The sequence below is a fragment of the Ochlerotatus camptorhynchus genome, unplaced genomic scaffold (genome assembly GCF_037179485.1).
Source record: "Ochlerotatus camptorhynchus isolate MF236.1 unplaced genomic scaffold, CSIRO-AGI_Acam_v1.1 ptg000370l, whole genome shotgun sequence".
Lineage (NCBI taxonomy): Eukaryota > Metazoa > Arthropoda > Insecta > Diptera > Culicidae > Ochlerotatus > Ochlerotatus camptorhynchus.
In genome coordinates, this window is record NW_027040858.1 from 1,165,024 (window position 1) to 1,183,357 (window position 18,334).

General features: G+C 33.7%; 1 protein-coding gene and 1 pseudogene across 1 annotated transcript in view; both read right to left on the bottom strand.

The window, feature by feature from the left end:
* LOC135710093 (vertebrate ancient opsin-like) overlaps positions 1–18,334 on the bottom strand; it is a 146,646-nt gene that overhangs the window by 43,730 nt on the left and 84,582 nt on the right. The gene's annotated exons all lie outside the window — the stretch shown is intronic.
* On the bottom strand, positions 1,592–2,198 carry LOC135710107 (uncharacterized; annotated as a pseudogene).

Sequence of the window (18,334 nt, forward strand, 5' to 3'; positions counted from 1 at the left end):
ACTTCACGGCACTACTATACATGTGAAATCATCGCATATAAAATATCTCTAGATCCTGACCAGATAGCAAGTAAATGTCTTCGGCAAAGTTTTTCAGAAAGTCAAGATCTTTTTGTTGGGTGATAATAGTTCAGAATTTTCTCATTATGCGGTGCTAGTTTATACGTGTCTTTCTCGCATATTCAATAGCTCGAGATCTTGATCAGCTAGAAAGTTGCTGTCTTTGGCAATGTTGTTTAGGGGGTCAATACTTTTTGGTTGGTAGACAGTAGTTAAGAATTTTCTCTCCACGTGTCGTTAGTATACATGTACACTAGAGTGATGCAAAATTTGAAATTTTCGTTCCACAATACTTAAACGATTCCAAATCGGATCCTGACTAACCTCTCAAAATTTGAACCCATTTGGTGAGAAACTGAGATGGCACAAACCATTTGAAGTTTGTATGGGAATTACTATGGTAAAACCAAGATTTTTCTTCATGTCTATCTAATAATTCACCATATCGATCTGCTTCAAAAGCTTTCAACTTTACTTGTAGGAAATTTTCCCAGCTACAACTTTGCTGAAGACCACTTTTTGATTAAATGCTAGGATCGAAAGTTATTGATGGTTCAATGCACTGATGTCTTATGATCATGCTCAATCAACTGATCAGCAGGCAACATTGGTGTTTCTGGGGCGATGAATAGGACACAAAAATTATGGCTACTATGTCACACTACAAAATACAGTGTTGCCTACAGAGCAGCTGCTTGATCATGTCATAAGTTTACCAATCTCTTAAATAATTAATAACTATTTCCTGTCTCGTTTTACATAGAAACGATCTTTAGCAAAGTTGTAGCTGAGAAAATTTTCTATAAGAATAACTATCGAGCTGTTTCGTAGCTCAATATGGAAAAAGACTAAAAGTCAATGAACAGAAAGTTGAGATTTCCCATATTGATTTACATATAAACTTCAAATGGTTTGTGCGAAGTCTGTTTCTAACCAAATGAGTTGTAACTTTTGGAGGCTAATCACGACCCGATTTGAAACCATTTAAGCACTGTGGAGCGAAAAAGTCAAATTTTGCATCAGTCTAATGTACACTTCTCGCATATGCTATATCTCGAGATCCTGACCAGATAGAAAGTTACTGTCTTCGGCAAAGTTATTCAAGAGGTCAAGGTCTTTTGACTGGTTAACAGTAGTTTAGAATATTTTCGGTATGTGGTGCTAATGTGCATGTAAAATATGTGTATATGCTATAGCTTAAGGTCAGGAAGTAACTGTCATCGTCAAAGTTGTACATGCGGCAAAGTTCTACTGGATGGTGAGTTGATTAGTTCAGAACTCTTTCGCTTTGCTGCGTTAGTATACATGTGAATTGTAGAATATACTGAATCAAATGCAGCTTTATTATTTGTGAAAAGGAACTCGATATTTCCATTATACCCAGGTTTAGAAGTCATGACTATAGTTCGATGTGATCATATTATTTCAATTTGTACCTTATTTAGTGCGAAGTTTCGAGCCACATGTTGTTTTATTTTTTTCTCTTCTAACGTAACATATTTTAAGCAGATTTTCTCTAAATGTGATATTTGCAACCTTATCAACTAATCATCTTCATTAGCATCATATGTTGCACAACTACTGCACAGCGTTGTAACCGTAGCGTGAGAGTTGTAGAGGTGTTTCGGGTACGTCCGCAGGTTTTACAAGTTCCCTTCCTTTTTCTAGGTAGATTACTTCTCTTCTGTGCTTTCATGATCGTTTGTTGGCACAACTGTATGCAAGAAAGATTTAACGTCTTTTGGGAGACTTTAGATAGCCGCCCTCGAGATTCATTGCGTGTTCATAAGACCGACAGCCAAATTATGAAGAAACACTCTTCTGAATTTCGGCGAGTCCTCTCTTCTTATTGACTTATCAATGATTTGTGCATTTATACCTGATGATACCACTTTCATATCTAAATTTTATTAACAGAAATTTTAAAATGGTATTGAAGATGCCACCTGTTTGTTACTCTTGTAACCGAAAATGTTGCACAAAATTGGTCAACTGTGTCGACGCCACCTTGAGTACTATTATAGTCAATAATCATATGTGGCTTTCTCGACTCAGCATCGACGCTTCCAAAATCGTGTGTTGTCGACAGCAAAAAAAACACCTTTGTTTATTTTTGTAGCATTGGACAAAAGTGTCATATCTTGACGAAATGCGCAGTCGGCGTGTCCAACCGGTTTATTCTTGTTGGGTTGAAAACTTGGGAGAATTTCTCTTTTATTTTTTCTGAGAGTTCCTAGCATGAAAATTTTCACCAGTAAAAGAAATCAAGAATATATTTGTCTTATCCCACTTAGACAGTAACTTTTCTGGCAGGATCTCGAAACAAATCACATGCGAAAATTTTACGTATATACTAGCGCTACGTAGTGAGAAGATTTTGAACTACTCTCCACTAGCGAAAAAGTTATGACCTCTTGAACAAATTTGTCGACGACAGTAGCTTTCTATCTTATCAGAATCTCGAGATATTTTACATGCAAAAATTTCGCGTGTATACTAAAGCCACGTAGTGTGAAAATTCTGAACTATTGTGCACCAATCAATAGGCATTGACCTCATGAACAACTTTTTCCAAGACAGTAATTTTCTACCTGTTCGGGATCTCGAGCTATAGCATACGCGAGAATTGTACACGATTACTAGCGCCAAGTGGTGAGAAAATTTTGGGCTACTGTCCACCAGCCAAAAAGTCTTGACCCCCTGAACAAGTTTGCCTAGAACAGTAACTTTTTACCTGGTAAGGATCTAGAAATATTTTATATATGCGCGAATTTTACATATATACTAGCGCCGTGAAGTGAGAAAACCCTGAACTACTGTCCACCAACAAAAAGGCCTTGACCTTCTGAACAACTTTGCCGAAGACAGAAACTTTCTATCTGGTCAGGATCTCGAGATATTTTATATGAGAATTTCACGTGTATACTAGCGCCGCGTATTGAGAAAATTTTGAACTATTGTGCACCAAAAAATAGGCTTTGATCTCATGAACAACTTTGTCGACGACAGTAACATTCTATCTGGTCATGATCTCGAGATATATCACATGCGATAATTTCACATGTATTCTAGCGCTACGTAGTGAGAAAATTCTGAACTACTCTCCACCAGCGAAAAGGTTATTATCTCTAGAACAACTTTGCCCAAGGCAGTAACTTTCTATCTGGTCAGGATCTCGAGATTTTCCATGTTGTAACCAATTAAGTCAAATCCCACGTAGTACGGATACCGTTTAAGCGGTTTTCATTCACATTTTCTCCCCATTTTTTTAGGGGTTAACTGTGATAAAAATTTAGCTTGTTTAGTTAAAAACAAGTTTTTTAAGGAATACCCGTTAGTTTCATATCGATTGGTAGCTCGGCTGCAAAATGGCAATGGAAAACTCACACTGTTGTACAAAGTATAACGCGCGAGTACTCGTGTTACAAAAGTTGGCGCGAGTAACGGAGGGTTAATAGCCCAAAAGGGATATTCATTCAGATCAGGCTCCGGATAGCTTCACAATGTAGGATTGTGGAATTTTTAATTGTTCACATAAATTTTTATTTTTTCTATTTTCATCTGCCCAATTTTCAGCTGACCAATTTTCAACTGATTGATTTTCAGTTTATCAAGTTCTTAACAATTCTATTTTCGACTGTCCAATTTTCAACTATCCAATTTTTATGTGGTCACTTTTAAGTGGTTGATTTTGTTTGATCTGTCGAAAAAGGTTAGACTGTTAGACTGTGCATTTTTCAACTGTTGATATTTCAACTATTCAATTCTCATCCGGTCAATTTGAAACTGTTCAATTTTCATCCATCCTATTTAAACTGCTCAATTTGCAACGGTCCAATCTTCATTCGTTCAATTTTCAGCTGATTAATTTGCAACTGTCCAATTCTTATCAGTTATATTTTCGTGTGCCAATTTTTCTAGTGTTCTATTTTCATCTGTTCATTTTTCTAGGGTTCAATTTCCAGTTGTTCAACTGTCGACTGCTCCATTTTCAGCTGTTCATGTTAACTGTTTTTCACTTGTCAAATATTCATCTGTTCAAATTTTTCACTGATAAATTTTCACTTGTCCAATAAAATTGATAAGCGGACAGTTAAAAATTGGACAGTTACCAATTGGACGGTTGAAAATTGAACTGTCCTTGTGTCAACTGTCGACTCAATTTCCAAATTATTAAATTTTCATCTGTCCAATTTTCAACTATTCAACCCGTAACTGCCTTGTTTTCAGCTGTCATGTTTTCCAATTTCAGTCAGGCCTGCGGGAGCAACACCAATCCAAAACTGAAATTAAATTTGTTCTCTTCATTCCGAGGAAAATAAATAAATAAACGTTTGCTAACGGCCACAGCAATCAACCGCTTTGTTGGTTTGATAGAAGGCTTCCCACACTCTCCAAGCTACCAAGCGTTGGGTCTGCAAAAAAAAAAGTCACTCTTCATGGGAATCTTTTCATCTCCTACACCGGGGTAGCATTTTTCTTTGACCAAACTCAAGCACGGTTCTCATTATGGAAAGGAATCTGTAAAAATTGTACGATGTTATTTTTTTGTTGTGCCCTCCGGACCCGATGTTGTATGAGGGAATCCAATTAACCAAGTGCGTCTCGGACCGGTTGTACCCTATTCCATTAACCGGAGTGCGTTTTCCACGAACCTGTGGGTCCGTCTCAATGATTTTCCTACGAATGGTCAACAAAACTGCCAGAATTGAAGGGTCTTTCCAACGGGATGGACTCAATTTTAGAAGAATTCTTCACTACTACAGCGTCCGCAAAAATTTCAACCGAACACGGTGTTCTACCTATAAGTTTTTGATCCTTCAATGGCAAATCCACCCACAAAACATTTGCCTCTCGGCTTTACCCATGAGCCGCCACAAACAGATTAGCATCGAAAGTATCTCGTTTTGTTGTCCTCGCTGTTGGTTCAGTACAACTGGAAACAAATTTAAATGCAAACTACGCAGAAATGCCGCAGTCCATGTTGTAAGTGAATCCGCTGTGCCAACAAAGGCTCCATCGGAAAGCCGTCGAACGCGAGGCCAGTCCTTTGCAATCGTCCTAAACGGTTTTTCCTACTCCATCGGATGGCCCTTCCAGCCAATCAACCATTCTGCGAAATCTGTTTACCGTTAGTATTACCGATATGATCAACAGAATGCGGAAAATGCGGCATCGTCCAATCGAATTAACGAACTTGTAGGAGGAAATTGGCCGCTTTCAAAAGGGCCATTGATAAGGACGGCAAACAAGTTGGTTGTGGGTTTACCACTTGTTTGCCACTCGGACACGGCTCCGGCAGTACAATGGGGTTCTCCGAAGCCAAGGAATTAGTTGATATGCATTGTGTGCCAGACGGGCTTCAGAGAAAAAATGGCGGGGAAAATGTAATGGTCGGAAAATCATAAATTTGGAAAATCAGAAATTCATAAAATCAGAAAATCAGAAAATCGGAAAATAAGAAAATTAGATAATCGGAAAATAGGAAAACTCGAATATCAGAAAATTCTCAGAAAATCAGAAAGCCAGAAAATCTGAAAATCAGAAAGTCTGAAAATCAAAAAAAAAATCAAAAAATCAGGCAATCTTAAAACCAGTCAGAAGATAAGGAAAGCTTAATAGCATAAAATCTGAAAATCTGAAAATCTGAAAATCTGAAAATCTGAAAATCTGATAATTAGGAAATCAGAAAATCAGAAAATCAGAAAATAAAATAATCAGAGAATCAAGAAATTGGAAAATCAAATATTCAGAAAATCAAGAAATCAGAAAATCAGAGAAGTAAAAAAATTGAAAATTAAAACTTCAGAACGTAAGGAATCCTAAAAATCAGGAAATTAGATAATCAGACAATCATAACATCCGTTAATCAAAAAACCAGAAAGCAGAAAATCTGTTAATCAGCAAATCAGTAAATTAGATAAAGAAAAACAGAACATCAGAAAATTGGAATATCAGAACGTAGAAAATCAGAGCGTCACAAATTCAGGATATCTGAAAATTTGATAGTCAGAAAATCAAGAAATAGGATAATCAGATAATCAGACAGTCAGAACATCAGAACATCAGAAAATAAGAAAACGAATATCAGCATATCAGAAAGTCAGAAAATCATACAAAAAATCAGATGATCAGAAAATCAGACAACCAGAATACTGGAAAATCAGAAAATCAGATAATCAGAAAATCAGAATATCAGCATATCAAAATATTAGATAATCAGTAGATAGGAACATCAGAAAAAAAAAGAAAATTAGAGAATCGGAAATTCCAAAAAAAAGAAAATAAAAAAATCAAACACTAGAAAATCAAATGATCAGAAAATCAGATGATCAGAAAATCAGAAAATCAAAAATTCTAATCATCATAAAATCAGAAAATCTGTAAATCAGAAATTTAGAAAATCAGTGAATCAGAAAATCAAAAAGTCAAAATATGAAAAAAATCAGATATTCAAAAAATTTGAAAATCAGAAAATTAGAAAATCTGAATATTAATATATTAGATGATAAGAAGATCGGTAAATCAGAAATTTAAAAAAAATCAGAAAATGAGTAAATCAGACCATCTGAAAATCGGAAACTCTGATAATCAGAAAATCAGGGAATCAGAAAATCAAAAAATCAAAATATCAGAAAACCAGATATCCAGAATAATTTAAAATTATAAAATCAGAAAATCAGAAATACAAGAAATCAGATAATAAATCAGAAATTCAGACAATAAGACAATCATAAATTGAGTAAATCAGATTAGCAAAAAAAAATCATCAGATAATCATAAAATCGGAACCGCTGATTATCAGAAAATCACACAACCTATAAATCAGAAAATCAGAAAACCATTGATTCGAAAAATCAGACAATCAGGAGAGCGGATAATCTAAAACTCAGACAATTCGATCATCAGAAATTCAGAAAATTAGATAATCAGAAAATCAAGAAATCTAAAAATAAGAAAATCAGACAATCAGAACGCAAGAAAATAAGGTGATCGGAAAATCAAAAAAAAAACAGAAAATCAGCTAGCAGGAAAATCCGAAAATCAGACAATCAGAAAATCAGAAAATCAGAAAATCAGAAAAATTGAAAATTGGAGAATCAGAAAATCTGATATTCAAAAAATGAGATAATCGCTAAATCTGAAAATCAGACTATCAGGAAATCAGACAATCAGACAATGAAGAAAAAATAAGAAAATCAGGAAATCAGAAAATCAGAAAATCAGAATATCAGACAATCAGAAAATCAGACATTAAAAAAATAAAAAATTCAGATACCTAATCAGAAAACTTTAAGCTCATACAGTCAGTTAATTAGAAGATCAGAAAATCACAAAATCACAAAATCACAAAATCAGAACATCAGAAAATCAAAACTTTGGAAAATTGGAAATTCACAAAATCAGAAGATCTTAAAATCAGAAAAACTAAAAATTGGAGAATCAGAAAATAAGATAATCACTAAATCAGAAAATTAGACAGTCATCAGACAAGATAATCACTTAATCAGAAAATTAGACAATCGGAAAATCAGACAGTCAGATAATCAGACAATCAGAGAATGAATGAAAAAAATATAGGAAAATCAAAAAATTTGAACATCAATATGTATATTAGATGATTAGAAAATCGGTAAATCAGAAATAAAAAAAAAACAGAAAATGAGAAAATCAGAACATCTGAAAATCGGAAATTCTGATAATCATACAATCAGACAATCTGTAAATCAGAAATTCAGAAAATCAGGGAATCAGAAAATCAGAAATATCTGAAAACCAGATAATAAATCAGAAATTCAGATAATCAATCAGTTAATGAGACAATCATAAATTCAGTAAATCAGATTATCAAAAAAAATTATCAGATAATCATAAAATAGGATCCTCTGATAATCAGAAAACCACACAATCTATAAATCATAAAATCAGAAAATTATTGATTCGAAAAATCATAAAATCAGGAGAGCGGATAATCTTAAAATCAGAAAATAGGAAGATCAGATATTCAGAAAATTAGATAATCAGAAAATTAAGAAATCTAAACATTAGAAAATCAGACAATCAGAACGTAAGAAAATAAGGTTATCAGAAAATCAAAAAAAAAAAAAAAAACAGGAAATATCATTTAGCAGGAAAATCAGAAAATCAGAAAAACTGAAAATTGGAGAATCAGAAAATCTGATATTCAGAAAATAAGATAATCACTAAATCTGAAAATCAGACTTTCAGGAAATCAGACAATCAAAAAATCAGACAATCAGACAATCATACAATAAGAAATTCAGATAATCAGAAAATTGGAAACTCAGACAGTCATTTAATCGGAAGATCAATAAATCACTAAATCACAAAATCAGAACATCAGAAAATCAAAACTTTGGATAATCAGAAATCCACAAAATCAGAAAGACTATAAATTGGAGAATCAGAAAATAAGATAGTCACTAAATCAGAAAATCAGACAATAAGAAAATCAGACAGTCAGACAATCAGACAATCTGACAATGAAAAAAAAAAAGAAAATCAGGAAATCAGAAAATCAGACAATCAGGAAATCAGACAATCTGACTAGAAGATCAGAAAATCACAAAATCAGAACATCAAAAATCAGAAATTTGAAAAATCAGAAATTCACAAAATCAGAAAATCGGAAAATATGAAAAACCGAAAATTAGAAACCGGCTAATCAGAATATCAGAAAAATCACAAAATCACAAAATTAGCAAATCTTTTAATAAGAGAATCATATCTCAATAATATCAGGAAATCAGTAAATCAAAACATCGGAACATCAGGAAACCTGAAAATCAGATAATTTGATAGTCAGAAAATCAGAAAATCAGAACATCAGAAAATCAGAAAATCAGAAAATCATAAAATCAGACAATCAGCAAATCAGAAAATCCGAAAATCAGCAAAACAGAAAATTGGAAAATCAAAAAAATCATAAAATCATAAAATCAGACAATCGGCAAATCAGAAAATCCGAAAATCAGCAAAACAGAAAATTGGAAAATCAGAAAATCATAAAAATAGATTATCAGAAAATCAGATAATCATTAAATCACAAACTCAGAGAGTAAGTAAGTCGGAAAATTTAAATACCAGCAAATTTGAAAGTCAGAAAATAAGAACATTAATCAAATAGTCAGAAAAGCAGAAAGTAGGAAACTCAGAAAATCAGACAATCAAAATATCAGAAAATTAAATAATTAGAAAATCAAAAATCAGAAAACCAGAAAATCGAATAATTAGAATATCAGATCATGAGAAGATCAGAAAATCTGACAATCATGAAGATAGATGTTAAGAAAATCACAAAATCAGAACATTAGAAAATTAGACAATCAGAAAGACAGGAAATCAGCACATGAGAAGAAAATCCGAAAACCAGAAAATTAGAAATCTGAAAATCAGATAGTTAGAAAATCAGAAATTCCAAAAATCAGAAAAACAAAAAAAAAAAACAGATCATGAGAAATTCAAAACATTAGAACATCAGAATATTATCAGAAAATAATCAGACAATAAGTCAATCAGGAAGTCTGAAAATCAGATTGTCAAAAAAAATCAGATGATCAGAAAATCGAAAAAGCATAAAACAGAAATCAGAGAATGAAAAAATAAACAAAATCAAATAATTTTAGAATCATAAAATCAGATTATCAGAAAATTGAATACTCTGATATTCAGAAAATCAAGCAGTCTGTAAATCAGAAGTTAATAAAATCAGAGAATCAGAAAACCAGATTATTAAAAAATTCTGTTATCAGAAAATCGGAAAATCAGAAAAACAGAAATCAGAAAATAAGAAAGAAAAACAGAAAACCAAAAAATTATGAACGTCATAAAATCAGATAATCAGAAAATAAGACTATCTGTAAATAAGAAGTTCAGAAAATCAGAGAATCAGAAAATAAGACAGTTAAAATATCATTAAATCATTACATTGAGTAGATAGTAAAGTAGATATGGCGAACAAAGTAGTGTTTTTGTTGAGTTGTGCTGTGGAAATAAATACATAATTTCGTGTGAAATAGTGCCGTGTGCCGCGAAAGGATCATCCCAACGCGTGCCCGTTGTGTTGTTTTTAACAGGATAAGTAGAGAACGGTTGCCTAGCAACTCGTTTTGGATTTAATTTTGATTTTCCCCCCAGCGCGCTATTGATTTTGTATAGTGAGCTGCGGCGGTAAAATTTTATTTTGTGTTCTCTTCCCCTGTATATGTCTACTGCTAACAGTGTGCGCGTTTAATTTGGCGTGGTAATATGGATGTGTGTAATGTCTGCAAGGAGTCTATTACTATTAGTGGGCTCCCAGTCACATGTGTAGGTCCGTGCAATGGAATGTTCCACTTCAATTGTGCGGCACTCACTAAGGCTGCGGCGCGCCTAATAGCAGATAATGCAAATGTTGTTTTCAAATGTGGTAACTGTCTATCAGGTCAGTGTTGTGGCGAGCAGAATGATCTGATCTCGCGCGTCAATAGGATAGAAGAAGAGATGAAGAAAGTTTTTCAACTCTCGGACTCTATCACTGGCATACGAGATCACATTGCTGCTCAGATAGACATCGCGGTTAAAAGCGGGATGGCAGATATAAGCCGAAATGTAAATGGTTTTGAAAATTTAATTTGTGAGAAATTGGATAATATGAAAAGTTCATTTTTTAAAATTGATGCGGAAAACAAATTAGCGGTAATGAATGATCAGTGCAGTGTATCTAGGACGATTCAGTCGGAATCGGACCAAAATACCAGACGCAAAAAACGTAAATTAGTAATCAGTAATAGTGATAATGATGATGTTTTTCAAGAAAATGCGAGTTTTGCGGATGTTGTAAAAAGAGACAGTCGTGCTAGTAAAAGTAAACATGTTAGTAACAGTAACAGTAAAAATAACAGTAACAAACAAGATAATCGTAAGACTCGTCCGGTCATTGTGATTAAACCGAAAGAGTCCAAACAAGCTTGCGAAGACACTCGTAAGTTTTTGAAAACTCAGTTGGATCCAAAAACACACAAAATCAGTAATTTTAGAAATGGTAAAGATGGCTCCATTATTGTTGAGTGTGCAACAGGAGCAAATGTAAGTGATGTCAAAAATGGTATTGAAAGCAATCTGGGTGAAAGCTATAGTGCTGTTGTTCCCACTTCGGTGCCGAGATTGAAAATAGTGGGCATGAGCGATCAGTATTCCTCCGATGTCTTCATTGACTATTTAAAAAGTCAGAATGAAGACATCGCTATAAATGATGTAAAAGTAGTTAATATGTTTGAAAATCCACGCTTCACGTACAACAAGTTCAGTGTTGTGATTGAAGTCGATTTCGATACGTATAAATGTTTGTTATGCGCGAAAAAAGTAAATGTAGGGTTTGATCGGTGCTCTATAGTTCCCGCGATTAATGTATTGAGGTGTTTCAAATGTGGAGAATTTGGGCACAAGAGCATGGATTGCAAAAATTGTGAGAGATGCTCTAGGTGCAGCCAACAACACAAAACATCGGAGTGTACGTCAACTGTATTGAAATGTGTTAATTGTTTGAAAATGAATAAAGAACGTAAAATGAACTTGGACGTCAACCATGCCGCATTTAGTCCTGAATGTTTGATATATAAAAGACTTTTTGAACAGAAGAAAAGCAGCTTGCGTTTCAATAAATAGCAGCCAAGTTCCAGGAATGTGAATCAATTTGATTTTTTATATTTGAATATTGCGGGGTTGTCAACAAACTACGTAGCATTACGTCAGATTGTTGAGGAAAAACGTCCTCTTTTAGTTTTATTATCTGAAACTCATATTGTAGAAACTGAAGCTTTTGATCAGTATAGTATTCCGGGATATATTGTTGCTGCTTGTTTATCACATTCTAGACACACTGGCGGTGTTGCTATTTATGTCAAAGAATCAATTCAATTCGACCTTCGAATCAACGAAGTTATCGATGGTAACTGGTTCTTGGGCATTACAGTTGTGCGTGGCATGAAGATGGGTAATTATGGTGTTTTGTATCATTCTCCCAGTTCTAGTGACCAGCGTTTTGTTGATGTTTTAGAGAACTGGCTAGAGACATTCCTTGATTCAAGTAAATTAAATATATTAGCTGGTGATTTTAATATTAATTGGCGTGACAACCATAATTCGAATCATTTGAAGCGTTTAGCTGATTTTTTCAATTTAAAACAAACGGTAGATGAGTATACGCGTATTTCCAGGCACAGTAGAACTTTAATTGACCACGTTTATTCCAATTTTGATTCCATTTGTTCAGTTCCGGATGCTGATTTGAAAATAACCGATCATGAGACCTTAGTGATTAATGTATTAGATAATATCAATAATAACGATGACTTAGTCAAATTGAAGTGCTGGAGGAAATATTCGAAACAGGCTGTTTCAAATCTTGTTGAGAGAAGCGTGGATTTTCCATTCGCGGCCGGTAATTTAGATGAATCTGCAGCTGTTCTAACTAACACTTTGAAAACGTGTACCAATCAATTAGTTGAGCAAAAGTTTGTTTCTTTGAAAAACTCGAACAGCTGGTACAATTTGGAACTTTTGCGTCTTAAACGTAAGAGGGACAAATGGTACAAAAAGTTTTGCAGATCAAATAATGATAATCATTGGAATAGGTACACAATCGCGCGTAATAAATATTCACAATCGATAAAACAAACTCGTTGTGAATATGTCCAGAGGAAGATTGATCAGCATCAAAACAACAGCAAAGAGTTATGGAAAATTTTGAAATCTTTATTAAAACCTAGTAATTGCAAACCGCGGTCCATAACTTTTAATGGCACATTAGAACAGTCAGAACCAGTAATTGCATCTATGTTTAATGATTATTTTGTCGAAAGTGTTTCATTGATTAATCAATCCATTGAATTGGTCGATGAACCTGACGAAATAAAACAGCCAGTTAATAGTAGTTGTAGATTTGAAGGTTTTCACCAAATTACTTTAGATGAACTTAGAGTTATTTGCTTTTCATTAGGAAAATCGGCTGGAGTAGATACTGTTAATTCTAGAGTTATTCAAGATTGCTTTCATGTCATTGGCCACATCTTGCTGGACCTTATTAATGAATCTTTGCAGACTGGACATGTGCCACAAATTTGGAAGGAATCCTTAGTGGTTCCTATTCAAAAAGTTGCTGGAACGATTAAAGCCGAAGAGTTTCGTCCCATCAACATGTTGCACACATTAGAGAAAATTTTAGAACTTGTTGTTAAAGGCCAGCTGTTGGAGTATTTGAATAGCAACTCTTTGTTGATACCAGAACAATCAGGATATCGGGAAGGTCATTCCTGTGAAACTGCGTTGAATTTGGTGTTAGCAAAGTGGAAAGACAACTTGGAGCGTAAAGATACGACTGTTGCTGTTTTTTTGGATCTGAAACGCGCTTTTGAAACAATTTCTAGGCCCTTACTGTTAAGTACAATCAAGCGCTTTGGAATTACGAGTACTGCTTATAAATGGTTTGAAAGCTATTTATCTGACAGAACTCAACGGACTGTTTTTAATGATTCTGTTTCCAGTCCCGTGGGGAATAACCTTGGAGTGCCCCAGGGAAGTGTATTAGGGCCTCTTTTATTTATTATGTATATTAATGATTTGCGACGCGTTTTACGATTTTGCGACATTAATCTTTTTGCAGATGATACTGTGTTATTCATTGCAGCTAAGGATTTAGAAGTTGCCGTCTCACATTTGAATGAAGATTTGCGTTCTCTAAGTAGATGGTTGAAGTGTAAGCAGTTGAAATTAAATACAAGTAAAACTAAATTCATGGTAATTTCGCGGAACCGAGTAAATGATAATGTCTCCGTGGTAATTGATGATGAGGCTATTGATCGCGTTCGGGAGATTAAATATCTTGGCGTGATTATTGATGACAAACTTAAGTTCAACTCTCACATTGACAATGTCATCAAGAAAATTGCCAAGAAGTATGGAATTCTATGTCGACTGAAAAACGATTTAACTATTGCCAGTAAAATACAGCTATACAAATCAATCATCTCTCCTCATCTAGACTTTTGCCCATCCATTTTATTTCTAGCCAATGAAACACAAATATCGAGATTACAGCGTTTGCAGAATAAAATAATGCGTTTGATTTTGCGATGTAATAGATTCACTTCCTCAACTTTGATGCTGGACGCTTTAAAATGGCTGTCAGTGAAGCAAAGAATAGTTTATTTGACTATGGTGTTCATTTTTAAAGTAGTAAATGGTTTGCTGCCTCGATATTTGTGTGATCGAATTGAAAGAGGAAGTGATTTTCATAGATATAATACTAGAAACGCGGATGAAATAAGAACACCACATTTCTTGACTTGCGCTTCACAGAATTCATTGTATTTTAAAGGAGTAAATGTTTTCAATTCGATGCCTAGACATATTAAACGTGCAACAACATTAGCAGAATTCAAGAGACATTGTATTTCACACGTTAAAACTGTCTTTTGAACAGTTATCCAGTGATTTTTATTTTTTTTTTTATGAATGGACGAAGTATGTATCTTGACGAAGTTATTTATAACGGATTATTTTGTATGGATAGCTGTCATAACGACTTTTTAATAATTATTGTAGCACTGCAAAAACTATTTTGTTCGCCACGATGGTGATGATGGATTTTTTTTTTATATTTGAATTAAAGTAGTAGTTAAAAAAAAAAAAAGTAGTAGTCTACAAAGGTTTGAGCCTCGCGCGCGTATTACGGATATAGAGGACTGAATTTAACATTTGATAAAAAAAAATGCAACTTTGAAGCTTATTTGGAAGATACTTTGAGTTAGTATTAAGTTTTCTGGCTGAATGTCGGGGGTTCGTGAGCATTCCTGACATTGCTGAAAATTATAATAGCATCATTGCGGGGTTGCTAGTGTATAGGATGCTTTGTTGATTGTTCATTAACTCTTGATTGCTTGTAATACTTATGAATATTCTAGGTGGACAAAAAGGCGAACTAAGAGGTGGACGCCTAAGCTTTTTCACATTTATGTATATTGCTGTGAAGCAACTGTAAAGTCTAGAGGGAATTTATATCTGTAACTGTAACCAGCTCGTTTTTGTTTGCTAACCTGGTTAAAATGTTTATATTTAATTATCTTAAAGATAAATCGTCCAGCTCAAACCTTTGTAGGGGTAAGAGGTGGGACCATCATCATCTTTTTTTTTTTTTTTTTTTTTTTAAATCCTAAAACCAAGAAATTAGATAATCAGAAAATCAGAAAATCAGACAATGAGATGAAAATCAGAAAATCAAAAAGTCAGAAAATGAGAAAACCAGATAAATAAACATCAGAAAATCAAAAAATCTAAAAAAATCAGAAAATCAGAAAATTAAAACATCAGAAAATCAGAGAATCAGAAATTCAGACAATCGTCAATCAATCAGAATATAAAAAATCCAGACATCAGAAAAACTGAACATTTTAAAATCAGGAAATCAGAAAATTAGATAATCAGAAAATAAGATAATGAGAAAATCAGAGAATCAGATAATCAGAAAATCATACAATCAGAAAATCAGATAATCTGAAAATCGGAAACTCAGCCAATTAATAAATCAGAAGATCAGAATATCACAAAATCAGAACATCAAAAAATCAGAAATTCGGAAAATCAGGAATTAACAAAATCAGAAAAACGGAAAATCAGACAATCGGAAAATAGGAAAACCGAAAATAAGAAATCCAATAAATCAGAATATCAGAAAAACGGAAAATCAGAGAATTAGATAATTAGATAATCAGAAAATTAGAAAATTAGAAAATCGGATAATCTGAAACATCAAAAAATCAGAAAATCGGTGAATTAGAAAATCAGAAAATTTCAAAATCAGAAATTCAGAAATTTAGAAATTTAGAAAATCAGAAACTCAGAATATCAGAAAACCAGAACATCAGAAATACAGAAAATCAGAAAATCAAAACATTAGATGATGAAAATCTTAATATCAGAAAATCAGAAATTTAGAAAATCAGAAAATCAGAAACTCAGAATATCAGAAAATTATAAAATCAGAAAACCAGAACATTAGAAATACAGAAAAGCGGAACATCAAAAAATCATATTGTTATTTAATCAGAAAATCAGAAAATCGGACGATCAGACAATCCGACAATCAGAAAATTAGAAAATCGAAAAATCAGAAAATCAGAAAATCGATTGAAAAAATTAAAATCAGAAAATCTGAAAAACAAAACATAAGATAATCAGAAAATCTCAAAATCTCAAAATCAGTAAATCTGATAATCAGAACATAAGAAATACAGAAAATCGGAACATCAGAAATCAGATTGTTATTTAATCAGAAAATCAGACAATTCCACAATCATAAAATCAGAAAATCAGAAAATCAGAAAATCAGAACATCAGAAAATCAGAACATCAGAAAATCAGAAAATCAAAACATTAGATGATCAGAAAATCTTAAAATAAGAAAATTTCAAAATCAGAAGATCATATATTTAGAAAATCGGAAAATCAGAAACTCAGAATATCAGAAAATTAGAAAATCAGAAAATCAGAACATTTGAAATACAGAAAGTCGGAACATCAGAAAATCAGATTGTTATTTTATCAGAAAATCAGAAAACCAGACGATCAGACAAGCCAAAAATCAGAAAATCAGAAAATCGAGAAATTAGAACATCAGAAAATCTGAAAACAAAACATTAGATGATCAGAAAATCTCAAAATCAGTGATGCAAAATATCATGACACTCACGTGACACTCGTCTACGCATCAACCGACTATCGCTGACAGAACGTTTTGTCACGCAGAGCCACGTAGAGCCATGGCAAACAACAATCACCAGTAATGGTCGCTGCTCACAAGCAAAACGTTACACTCACTGCTGATGATTAAAAGCACAACGAAGACTTCTGTAGTACGATGATTAGAAAAAGCGACATGACAGAAGAAATGAAAACAATGTCTACGAATTCCAATTTTGTCTCGGCTCGCGTGACTGTGTGAGTTACACGCAAAGCAGGCAACATTAAACGGAAGCTATTGGGCTCACTCACCAACACATTCACATAAGCAAGCAAAGTAACAACTGCTTCAATACGAGCACAGATGAGTGTCGTGATTGTCGGGAATGGTTAGATCGGTGATGGATTACAACCGAAGCAGACATTCACCAGTTGCTTTTTACTTCTTTCGTCAACTTGATGGATGGTCATTGAGAGCGCTTCGACGAGCCCATTGAATGTACAAAGCGTTACTACCATCAGCTATTTGACGATCGTGAGTGTGATAGGTCGCAACTCTGCTCAAAATCATTAAATCTGATAATCAGAAAATCACAAATTCAGAAGATCGTAAATACAGAAAATCAGATTATCAGAAAATTAGCAAATCAGAAAATATGATGATCTAAAAATCATAAATCTGAAAATCAGACAACTGAAAGTCACAAAAGCAGAAAATCAGAAAATCCGAAAATTATTGAAACAGAAAATCAAAAAATCTGAAAATCAAAAAATTGAACGATCAGACAACCCAACAATCAGAATATCTGAAACTCAAATAACAAGATGATCAGAAAATTTTAAAATCAGGAATTCGGATAGTCGGAAAATCAGAAAAACGGAAAATCTGAAAATCAGAACATCAGAAAATCAAATAATTAGCTGATCAGAAAATCAGAAAATCAGAAATTAAGAAAATCGGACATTTAGAAAATAAGATATTCAGAAAATCACCCCCTAACGGACTGCAAGGCACTAACTCTTCTTTTTTTGCCTACATCGCGGTCGTGTGCTCGAATTGAGCGCTGGGTGTTACATCTACAAGGTTTTCAAAATAGGAGCTTACACATTTGTGGGACGCTCAATATAGCAGACGCGCTTTCTAGACTTTCGACGATCTCGCCAAAACCATTCGACGAAGCTGAAAAGCTAATGATCCGCGAAGTAGTTTAATTGCTCTAAAATGGGACGATTTAGAGAAGGTCCGATTTAGTGAAGACCCTCAAATCCATCAAAACTTTCAAGCTCTGGATTCTGGAATTGCTGACGAGGTACCTTGAAAATACAGAATTATATTTCCTGAGCTGTGCAGGATGAATGATGTGTTGCTTAGCATTGACCGTATTATAGTGCCCCTAACAATATTGCAACAACAAGTTCTTCAACTGGCACACGAGGCACGTCCTGGAGCTCGAATTATGAAAAGGACATCTTCGGGCTAATATTTGCTGACCAAAGATGAACCAGAATGTAGAAAGATATGTCAAAGCATGCCGTG